Genomic DNA, 10,439 nt, shown 5'->3' on the forward strand with positions numbered 1-10,439 from the left:
GAATTATAGGGGTCCCAGAAGAAGTAGAGAAAAAGAAAGGGACTGAGAAAATATCTGAAGAGATTATAGTTGAAAACTTCCCTGATATGGGAAAGAAAATAGTCAAGTCCAGGAAGTGCAGAGAGTCCCATACAGGATAAATCCAAGGAGAAACATGCCAAGACACATATTAATCAAACTATCAAAAATTAAATACAAAGAAAAAATATTAAAAACAGCAAGGGAAAAGCAACAAATAACATACAAGGGAATCACCATAAGGTTAACAGCTGATCTTTCAGTAGAAACTAAGCAAGACAGAAGGGAGTGGCAGGACAGGTTCAAAGTGATCATAGGGAAAGACCTACAACCAAGATAACTCTACCCAACAAGGATCTCATTCAGATTCAACAGAGAAATTAAAACCTTTACAGACAAGCAAAAACTAAGAATTCAGCACCACCAAACCAGCTTTACAACAAATGCTATAGGAACTTCTCTACAGAGGAAACACAGAGAAGGAAAAGCCCTGCAATAACAAACTGAAAACAATTAAGAAAATGGTAATAGGACATACGTATCGATAATTACCTTAAATGTAAATGGATTAAATGCTCCAACCAAAAGACATAGACTGGCTGAATGGATACAAAAACAAGACCTGTATATATGCTGTGTACAAGAGACCCACTTCAGACCTAGGGACACATACAGACTGAAAGTGAAGGGATGGAAAAAGATATTCCATGCAAATGGAAATCAAAAGAAAGCTAGAGTCCAAGTGGAGCGAGTGAGCTGAGTGGTTGTGTAGTCACGTCCCAGAGACCGGTAGTGCTTGCAGCAAGGCTGAGCGACTGACTGAAGAGCAGATTGCAGAATTCAAAGAAGTTTTTTCACTATTTGACAAGCATGGTTATGGAACTATAACAACAAAGGAATTGGGAACTGTAATGAGGTCTCATGGGTAGAATCTCACAGAAGCAGACTTACAGGACATGATTAATGAAGTGGATGCTGATGGTAATGGCACAATTGACTTTCTGGAATTTCTGACAATGATGGCAAGAAAAGTGATAGACACAGACAGTTAAGAATAAATTAGAGAAGCATTCTGTGTGTCTGATAAGGATGGTAATGTCTATATTAGTGCAGCAGAGCTCTGCCACATGATGACAAACCTTGGAGAGAAGTTAACAGATGAAGAGGTTGATGAAATGATCAGGGAAGCAGATATTGATGGTGGTAGTCAAGTAAACTATGAAGAGTTGGTACAAATGATGACAGCAAAGTGAAGACATTGTACAGAGTGTGTTAAATTTCTTGTACAAAATTGTTTATTTGCCTTTTCTTTGTTTGTAACTTATCTGTAAAAGCTTTCACCCTACTGTCAAAAAAATATTCATGTAGTAGGACTTCATTCCTAATGCTTATGTTTTATTCTCTTATCTTACTGTCATTGACCTGAAACCTTATTTTAGAAAAATTGATCAAGTAACATGTTGCATGTGGCTTACTCTGGATATATCTAAGCCTTTCTGCACTTCTAAACTTAGACTGAGTTGGTCAAATTAGGGAACATGTGGGTTATGCCCTTTTTTTAAGTTGTTTTCTTTAGGAACTGTCAGCATGTTCTTCTTGAAGTGTGGAGTTGTAAATCTGTGTGGACTATGAACAGTCAAAAATATATACTTAAAAGTGGCACTATTGCAAAATGGGTGTTTTATCCGGGTACTCATACACTATCTTTTTGTACTGCTGGTCCTGTACCAGAAACAATTTCTTTTATTGTTACTTGCTTGTTGTTTTAGCCACTTAAAGAAAATCTGCTTATGGCACAATTTGCCTCAAATCCACTCCAAGTTGTATATTTGTTTTCTAATATAAAATTATAATTTACCTAACTAAAAAAAAAAAAAAAAAAAGAAAGAGAGCTGGAGTTGCAATTCTCATATCAGACAAAATAGACTTTAAAATAAAGACTATTACAAGAGACAAGGAAGGACACTACATAATGATCAAGGAATCAGTCCAAGAAGAAGATATAACAATCGCAAATATTTGCAACATAGGAGCAATTCAGTAATAAGGCAAATGCTAACAACCATCAAAGGGGAAATGAACAGTAACACAATAATAGTAGGGGACGTCAACACCCCACTTTCACAAATGGAAAAATCATGCAAAATGAAAATAAATAAGGAAACATGAGCTATAAATGACACATTAAACAAGATGGGCTTAATTGATATTTATAGGACATTCCTTCCAAAAACAACAGAATACATTTTGTTCTTAAGTGCTTATGGAGCATTCTCCAGGATAGATCATATCAAGTCATGGTAAATTTAAGAAAATTGAAATTGTATCAAGTATCTTTTCTGACCACAATGCTATGAGACTAGATATTGATTACAGGGAAAAAACTGTAAAAGATACAAACACATGGAGGCTAGACAATACACTACTAAATAACCAAGAGATCACTGAAGAAATCAAAGAGGAAATCAAAAAATACCTAGAAACAAATGACAATGAAAACACGATAACCCAAAACCTATGGGATGCAACAAAAGCAGTTCTAAAAGGGAAGCTTATAGCAATACAATTCTACTTCAAGAAACATGAAAAATCTCAAATAAACCACCTAACCTTACACCTAAAGCAATTAGAGAAAGAAGAACAAAAACCCCCAAAGTTAACAGAAGGAAAGAAATCATAAAGATCAGATCAGAAATAAATGAAAAAGAAATGAATGACACAATAGCAAAGATCAATAAAACTAAAAGCTGGTTCTTTGAGAAGATAAACAGTATTGATAAACCATTAGCCAGACTCATCAAGAAAAAAAAGGAGGAGACTCAAATCAATAGAATTAGAAATGAAAAAAGAGAAGTAACAACAGACACTGAAGAAATACAAAGGATCATGAGAGGATCAACTATATGCCAATAAAATGGACAACCTGGAAGAAACGGAACAACTCTTAGAAAAGCACAACCTTCTGAGACTGAACCAGGAAGAAATAGAAAATATAAACAGACCAATCACAAGCACTGAAATTGAAACTGTAATTTAAAATCTTCCAACAAACAAAAGCCCAGAACCAGATGGCTTCAAAGGCGAATTCTATCAAATATTTAGAGAAGAGCTAACACCAATCCTTCTCAAACAGTTCCAAAATATAGCAGAATGAGGAACAATCCCAAACTCATTCTACAAGGCCAACATCACCCTGCTACCAAAACCAGACACAGATGTCACAAAGAAAGAAAACTACAGGCCAATATCACTGATGAACATAGATGCAAAAATCCTCAACAAAATACTAGCAAGCGTGGGATGAAGTGAGACAGTGGCATGGACATATATTCACTACCAAATGTAAAAAAAGATAGCCACTGAGAAGCAGCCACATAGCGCACGGAGAACAGCTTGGTGCTTTGTGTCCAACTAGAGGGGTGGGATAGGAAGGGTGGGAGGGAGATGCAAGAGGGAGGAGATATGGGGCTATATGTATACATATAGCTGAGTCACTTTGTTATACAGCAGAAACTAACACACCATGGTAAAGCAATTATACTCCAATACAGATATCTAAAAAAATAATACTAGGAAAAAGACTCCAATAGCACATTAAAAGTATCATACACCATGATCAAGTGGGATTTATCCCAGGAATGCAAGGATTCTTCAATATACACAACTCAATCAATGTGATAAACCATATTAAAAAACTGAAGGATAAAAACCATATGATCATCTCAATAGATGCAGAGAAAGTTTTGACAAAATTCAACACCCATTTATGATAAATCCCTCCTGAAAGAAAGCATAGAGGGAACTTTCCTCAACATAATAAAGGCCATATATGACAAACCCACAGCCAACATCGTTCTCAATGCTGAAAAAATGAAACCATTTCCACTAAGACCAGGAACAAGACAACGTTTTCCCACTCTCACCAATATTATTCAACATAGTTGTGGAAGTTTTAGCCACAGCATTCAGAGAAGAAAAAGAAATAAAAGGAATCCAAATCGGAAAAGAAGTAAAGCTGTCACTCTTTGCAGATGACATGATACTATACATAGAGAATCTTAAAGATGCTACCAGAAAACTACTACAGCTAATCAATGAATTTGGTAAAGTAGCAGAATACAAAATTAATGGACAGAAATCTCTTGCATTCCTATACACTAATGATGAAAAATCTGAAAGAGAAATTAAGGAAACAGTCCCATTTACCATTGCAACAAAAATAAAATATCTAGGAATAAACCTACCTAAGGAGACAAAAGACCTCTATGCAGAAAACTATAAGACACTGATGAAGGCAATTAAAGATGATACAAACAGATGGAGAGATATACCGTGTTCTTGGATTGGAAGAATCAACATTGTGAAAATGACTCTACTACCCAAAGCAATCTACAGATTCAATGCAATCCTTATCAAACTAAGGCATTTTTCATAGAACTAGGACAAAAAATTTCACAATTTGTATGGAAACACAAAAGACCCCGAATAGCCAAAGCAATCTTGAGAAAGAAAAACGGAGCTGGAGGACTCAGGCTCCCTGACTTCAGCCTCTACTACAAAGCTACAGTAATCAAGACAGTATGGTACTGGCACAAAAACAGAAATAGAGATCAATGGAACAGGATAGAAAGCCCAGAGATAAACCCATGCACATATGGTCACCTTGTCTTTGATAAAAGAGGCAAGACTATATAATGGAGAAAAGACAGCTTCTTCAATAAGTGGTGCTGGGAAAACTGGACAGCTACCTGTAAAAGAATGAAATTAGAACACTCCCTTACACCATACACAAAAATAAACTCAAAATGGATTAAAGACCTAAAGGAAAGGCCAGACACTATAAAACTCTTAGTGGAAAACATAGACAGAACACTCTATGGCATAAATCACAGCAAGATCCTTTTTTATCCACCTCCTAGAGAAATGGAAATAAAAATAAAAATAAACAAATGGGACCTAATGAAACTTAAAAGCTTTTGCACAGCAAAGGAAACCATAAACAAGACAAAAAGACAACCCTCAGAATGGGAGAAAATATTTACAAATGAAGCAACTGACAAAGGATTAATCTCCAAAATTTACAAGCAGCTCATGCAGCTCAATATCAAGAAAAACAAAAAACCCAATCCAAAAATGGGCAGAAGGCCTAAATAGACATTTCTCCAAAGAAGATATACAGATTGCCAACAAACACATCAAAGGATGCTCAACATCACTAATCATTAGAGAAACGCAAATCAAAACTACAATGAGATATCATCTCACACCGGTCAGAATGGCCATCATCAAAAAATCTACAAACATAAATGCTGAAGAGGGTGTGGAGAAAAGGGAACCCTCTTGCACTGTTGGTGGGATGTAAATTGATAAAGCCACTATGGAGAATAGTATGGACGTTCCTTAAAAAACTAAAAATAGAACTACCATAGGACCCAGCAATCCCCCTACTGGGCATATACCCTTAGAAAACCATAATTCAAAAAGAGTCATGTGGCGGGGAGCGAGAAGATGGCGGAAGAGTAAGACGCGGGGATCACCTTCCTCCTCACAGAGACATCAGAAATACATCTACACGTGGAACTTCTCCTATAGAACACCCACCGAGCGCTGGCAGAAGACCTCAGACCTCCCAAAAGGCAAGAAACTCCCCACGTACCTGGGTAGGGCAAAAGAAAAAAGAATAAACAGAGACAAAAGAATAGGGACGGGACCTGCACCAGTGGGAGGGAGCCGTAAAGGAGGAAAGGTTCCCACACACTAGAAGCCCCTTCGCGGGCGGAGACTGCGGGTGGCAGAGGGGGAAGCTTCGGAACCGCGGAGGACAGCGCAGCCACAGGGTGCGGAGGGCAAAGTGGAGAAATTCCGCAGAGGATCGGTGCCGATCAGCACTCACCAGCCCGAGAGGCTTGTCTGCTCACCCGCCGCGGCGGGCGGGGCTGGGAACTGAGCCTCGGGCGGATCCCAGGGAAAGGTCTGGAGTTGGCAGAGCGAAAACAGCCTGAAGGGGTTAGCGCACCACGGCTGGCCGGGAGGGAGTTCGGGAAAAAGTCTGGAGCTGCCGAAGAGGCAAGAGACCTTTTCTTCCCTCTTTACCTCCTGCTGCGCGAGGAGAGGGGTTTAAGCGCGACGCTTGGAGGAGCTCCAGGGACGGGCGCAGAGCTGCCAAAGAGACAAGAGACTTTTTCTTGCCTCTTTGCTTCCTGGGGCGCGAGGAGAGGGGATTAAGGGCACCGCGTAAAGGAGCTCCAGAAACGGGCGCGAGCTGCGGCTGTCGGCACGGACAACAGAGACGGGTGTGGGACGCTAGGGTTGCTGCTGCCGCCACCAAGAGGCCTGTGTGCGAGCACAGGTCACTCTCCACACCGGCCCTCCCGGGAGCCTGTGCAGCCCGCCACCGCCAGGGTCCCGGGATCCTGGGACTGCTTCCCCGGGAAAGCGCGCGGTGCGCCTCGGGCCGGTGCAGCGTCACGCCGGCCTTTGCCGCCGTGGACTCGCCCCACATCCGTGCCCCCCCCGCCCCCAACCCCCGCCTGAGTGAGCCAGAGACCACGAATCAGCTGCTCCGTTAACGGTGCTCCTTTGACCCCGCCCTGTCTGAGCGAAGGGCAGACGCCCTTGGACGACCTGCGCGCAGAGGCGGGGCCAGGTCCAGGGCTGAGCCCCAGGAGCTGTGAGAATAAAGAGAGTGGGAGGCCCCTCCCAGCAGCCTCAGAAACAGCGGGTTAAACTCCACAGTCAGCTTGAAGTGCCCTGCATCTATGGAAAACCTGAATAGACAGCGAAATATCCCAGGTTGAGGAAGTGGACTTTGGGAGCAAGATATACTATTATTTTCCCCTTTTTTCTTTTTGTGAGTGTGTATGTGGGTGCTGCTGTGTGAGATTTTGTCTGTGTAGCTTTGTTTTCACCATTTGTCCTGGGGTTAGACTGACCATTTTTGTTTGTTTGTTTTGTTTTTTTCTTTAATAGAAATTTTTCTTCTTAATAATTATTTTGTTATTTTAATAACTATTTTACCCTACTTTATTTTGTCTTCTCCTCTTTCTTTCTTCCTTTCTTCCCTCCTTTCTTTCCTATTTCCCTCCTTCCTTCCTTCCTCCCTTCCTTCCTTTATTCCCTCCTTCCTTCCTCCCTTCCTTTCTTCCTCCCTCCCTTCCTTTCTTTACTCCATCCTTCTTTCCTCCCTCCCTTCCTTTCTTCCTTCCTTCCCTCCCTTCCTCCTTTCTTCCTTTCTTTCTTGCCTTTCTATTTTTTTCTCCCTTTTGTTTTGAGCCGTGTGGATTAAAGGCTCTTGGCACGCCAGCCAGGTGTCAAGGCTGTGTCTCTGAGGTGGGAGAACTAACCTGAGGACACTGGTCCACAAGAGACCTCTCAGCTCCACGTAATATCAAACGGCGAAAATCTCCCAGAGATCTCCATCTCAACACCAAGACCCAGCTTTACTCAAGGACCAGCAACAAACAGTGCTGGACACCCTATCCCCAACAAAGAGCAAGACAGGTCTACAGCCCCATCCATTAGCAGAGAGGCTGCCTAAAATCATAATAAGGCTACCAACATCCCCAAACACACCACCAGACGTGGACCTGCCCACCAGAAAGACAAGATCCAGCCTCATCCACCAGAACACAGGCACTAGTCCCCCCAACCAGGAAACCTGCTCAACCCACTGAACCAACCTCAGCCACTGGGGACAGCCACCAAAAATAGATAGAAATACGAACCTGCAGCCTGCAAAAGGGAGACCCCAAACACAGTAAGATAAGCAAAATGTGAAGACAGAAAAACACACAGCAGATGAAGGAACAGGATAAAAACACACCAGACCTAACAAATGAAGAGGTAATAGCCAATCTACCTGAAAGAGAATTTAGAATAATGATGGTGAAGATGATGCAAAATCTTGGAAATAGAATAGACAAATTGCAAGAAACAGTTAACAAGGACCTAGAAGAAATAAAGAGGAAGCAAGTAATGATGAGCAACACAATAAATGAAATGAAAAATACTCAAGACAGGATCAGTAGCAGAATAACTGAGGCAGAAGGATCGATAAGTGACCTGGAAGATAAAATAGTGGAAATAACTACTGCAGAGCAGAAGAAAGAAAAAAGAATGAAAAGAACTGAGGACAGTCTCAGAGATCTCTGGGACAACATTAAACGCACCAACATTCGAATCATAGGGGTCCCAGAAGAAGAAGAGAAAAAGAAAGGAACTGAGAAAATATTTGAAGAGATTATAGTTGAAAACTTCCCTAATATAGGAAAGGAAATAGTCAACCAAGTCCAGGAAGCACAGAGAGTCCCATACAGGATAAACCCAAGGATAAACACGCCGAGACACATAATAATCAAACTGTCAAAAATTAAATACAAAGAAAACATATGAAAAGCAGCAAGGGAAAAACAACAAATAACACACAAGGGAATCCCCATAAGGCTAACATCTGATCTTTCAGCAGAAACTCTACAAGCCAGAAGGGAGTGGCAGGACATATTTAAAGTGATGAAGGAAAAAAACCTACAACCAAGATTACTCTACCCAGCAAGGATCTCATTCAGATTTGATGGAGAAATTAAAACCTTTACAGACAAGCAATAGCTGAGAGAGTTCAGCACCACCAAACCAGCTTTACAACACATGCTAAAGGAACTTCTCTAATCAAGAAACATAAGAGAAGGAAAAGACCTACAAGAACAAACCGAAACAATTAAGTAAATGGTAACAGGAACGTACATATCAATAATTACCTTAAATGTAAATGGATTAAATGCTCCCACCAAAAGACACAGACTGGCTGAATGGATACAAAAACAGGACCCATATATATGCTGTCTACAAGAGACCCACTTCAGACCTAGGGACACTTACAGGCTGAAAGTGAGGGGATGGAAAAAGATATTCCATGCAAATGGAAATCAGAAGAAAGCTGGAGTAGCAATTCCCATGTCAGACAAAATAGGCTTTAAAATAAAAACTATTACAAGAGACAAAGAAGGACACTACATAATGATCAAGGGATCGATCCATGAAGAAGATATAACAATTGTAAATATTTATGCACCCAACATAGGCGCACCTCAATACATAAGGCAAATACTAACAGCCATAAAAGGGGAAATCAACAGTAACACAATCATAGTAGGGGACTTTAACACCCCACTGTCACCAATGGACAGATCATCCAAAATGAAAATAAATAAGGAAACACAAGCTTTAAATGATACATTATACAAGATGGATTTACTTGATATTTATAGGACATTCCATCCAAAAACAACAGAATACACGTTTTTCTCAAGTGCCCATGGTCGATCATATCTTGGGTCACAAATCTAGACTTGGCAAATTTAAGAAAATTGAAATCGTATCAAGTATCTTTTCTGACCACAACGCTATGAGACTAGATATCAATTACAGGAAAAGATCTGTAAAAAATACAAACACATGGAGGCTAAACAATACACTACTTAATAACGAAGTGATCACTGAAGAAATCAAAGAGGAAATCAAAAAACACCTACAAACAAATGACAATGGAGACACGACGACCCAAAACCTATGGGATACAGCAAAAGCAGTTCTAAGAGGGAAGTTTATAGCAATACAATCATACCTTAAGAAACAGGAAGCATCTCGAATAAACAACTTAACTTTGCATCTAAAGCAATTAGAGAAGGAAGAACAAAAAAAACCCAAATTTAGCAGAAGGAAAGAAATCATAAAGATCAGATCAGAAATAAATGAAAAAGAAATGAGAAATGAAGGAAACAATAGCAAAGATCAATAAAAGTAAAAGCTGGTTCTTTGAGAAGATAAATAAAATTGATAAACCATTAGCCAGACTCATCAAGAAAAAAAGGGAGAAGACTGAAATCAATAGAATTAGAAATGAAAAAGGAGATGTAACAACTGACTCTGCAGAAATACAAAAGATTATTAGAGATTACTACAAGCAACTCTATGCCAATAAAATGGACAACCTGGAAGAAATGGACAAATTCTTAGAAATGCACAACCTGCCAAGACTGAACCAGGAAGAAATAGAAAATATGAACAGACCAATCACAAGCACTGAAATTGAAACTGTGATTAAAAATCTTCCAACAAACAAAAGCCCAGGACCAGATGGCTTCACAGTCGAATTCTATCAAACATTTAGAGAAGAGCTAACACCTATCCTTCTCAAACTCTTCCAAAAGATAGCAGAGGGAGTAACACTCCCAAACTCATTCTATGAGGCCACCATCACCCTGATACCAAAACCAGACAAAGACGTCACAAAGAAAGAAAACTACAGGCCAATATCACTGATGAACATAGATGCAAAAATCCTCAACAAAATACTAGCAAACAGAATCCAACAGCACATTAAAAGGATCATACACCATGATCAAGTGGGGTTTATTCCAGGAATG

At 40.0% G+C, this 10,439-nt stretch overlaps 1 pseudogene; it reads left to right on the top strand.

Moving 5' to 3' along the window:
* Positions 1-838: 838 nt before the first annotated feature.
* On the top strand, positions 839-1,357 carry LOC131757677 (calmodulin-1-like; annotated as a pseudogene).
* The last annotated feature ends 9,082 nt before the right edge of the window (positions 1,358-10,439 follow it).

The sequence above is a fragment of the Kogia breviceps genome, chromosome 5 (assembly GCF_026419965.1).
Source record: "Kogia breviceps isolate mKogBre1 chromosome 5, mKogBre1 haplotype 1, whole genome shotgun sequence".
NCBI lineage: Eukaryota > Metazoa > Chordata > Mammalia > Artiodactyla > Physeteridae > Kogia > Kogia breviceps.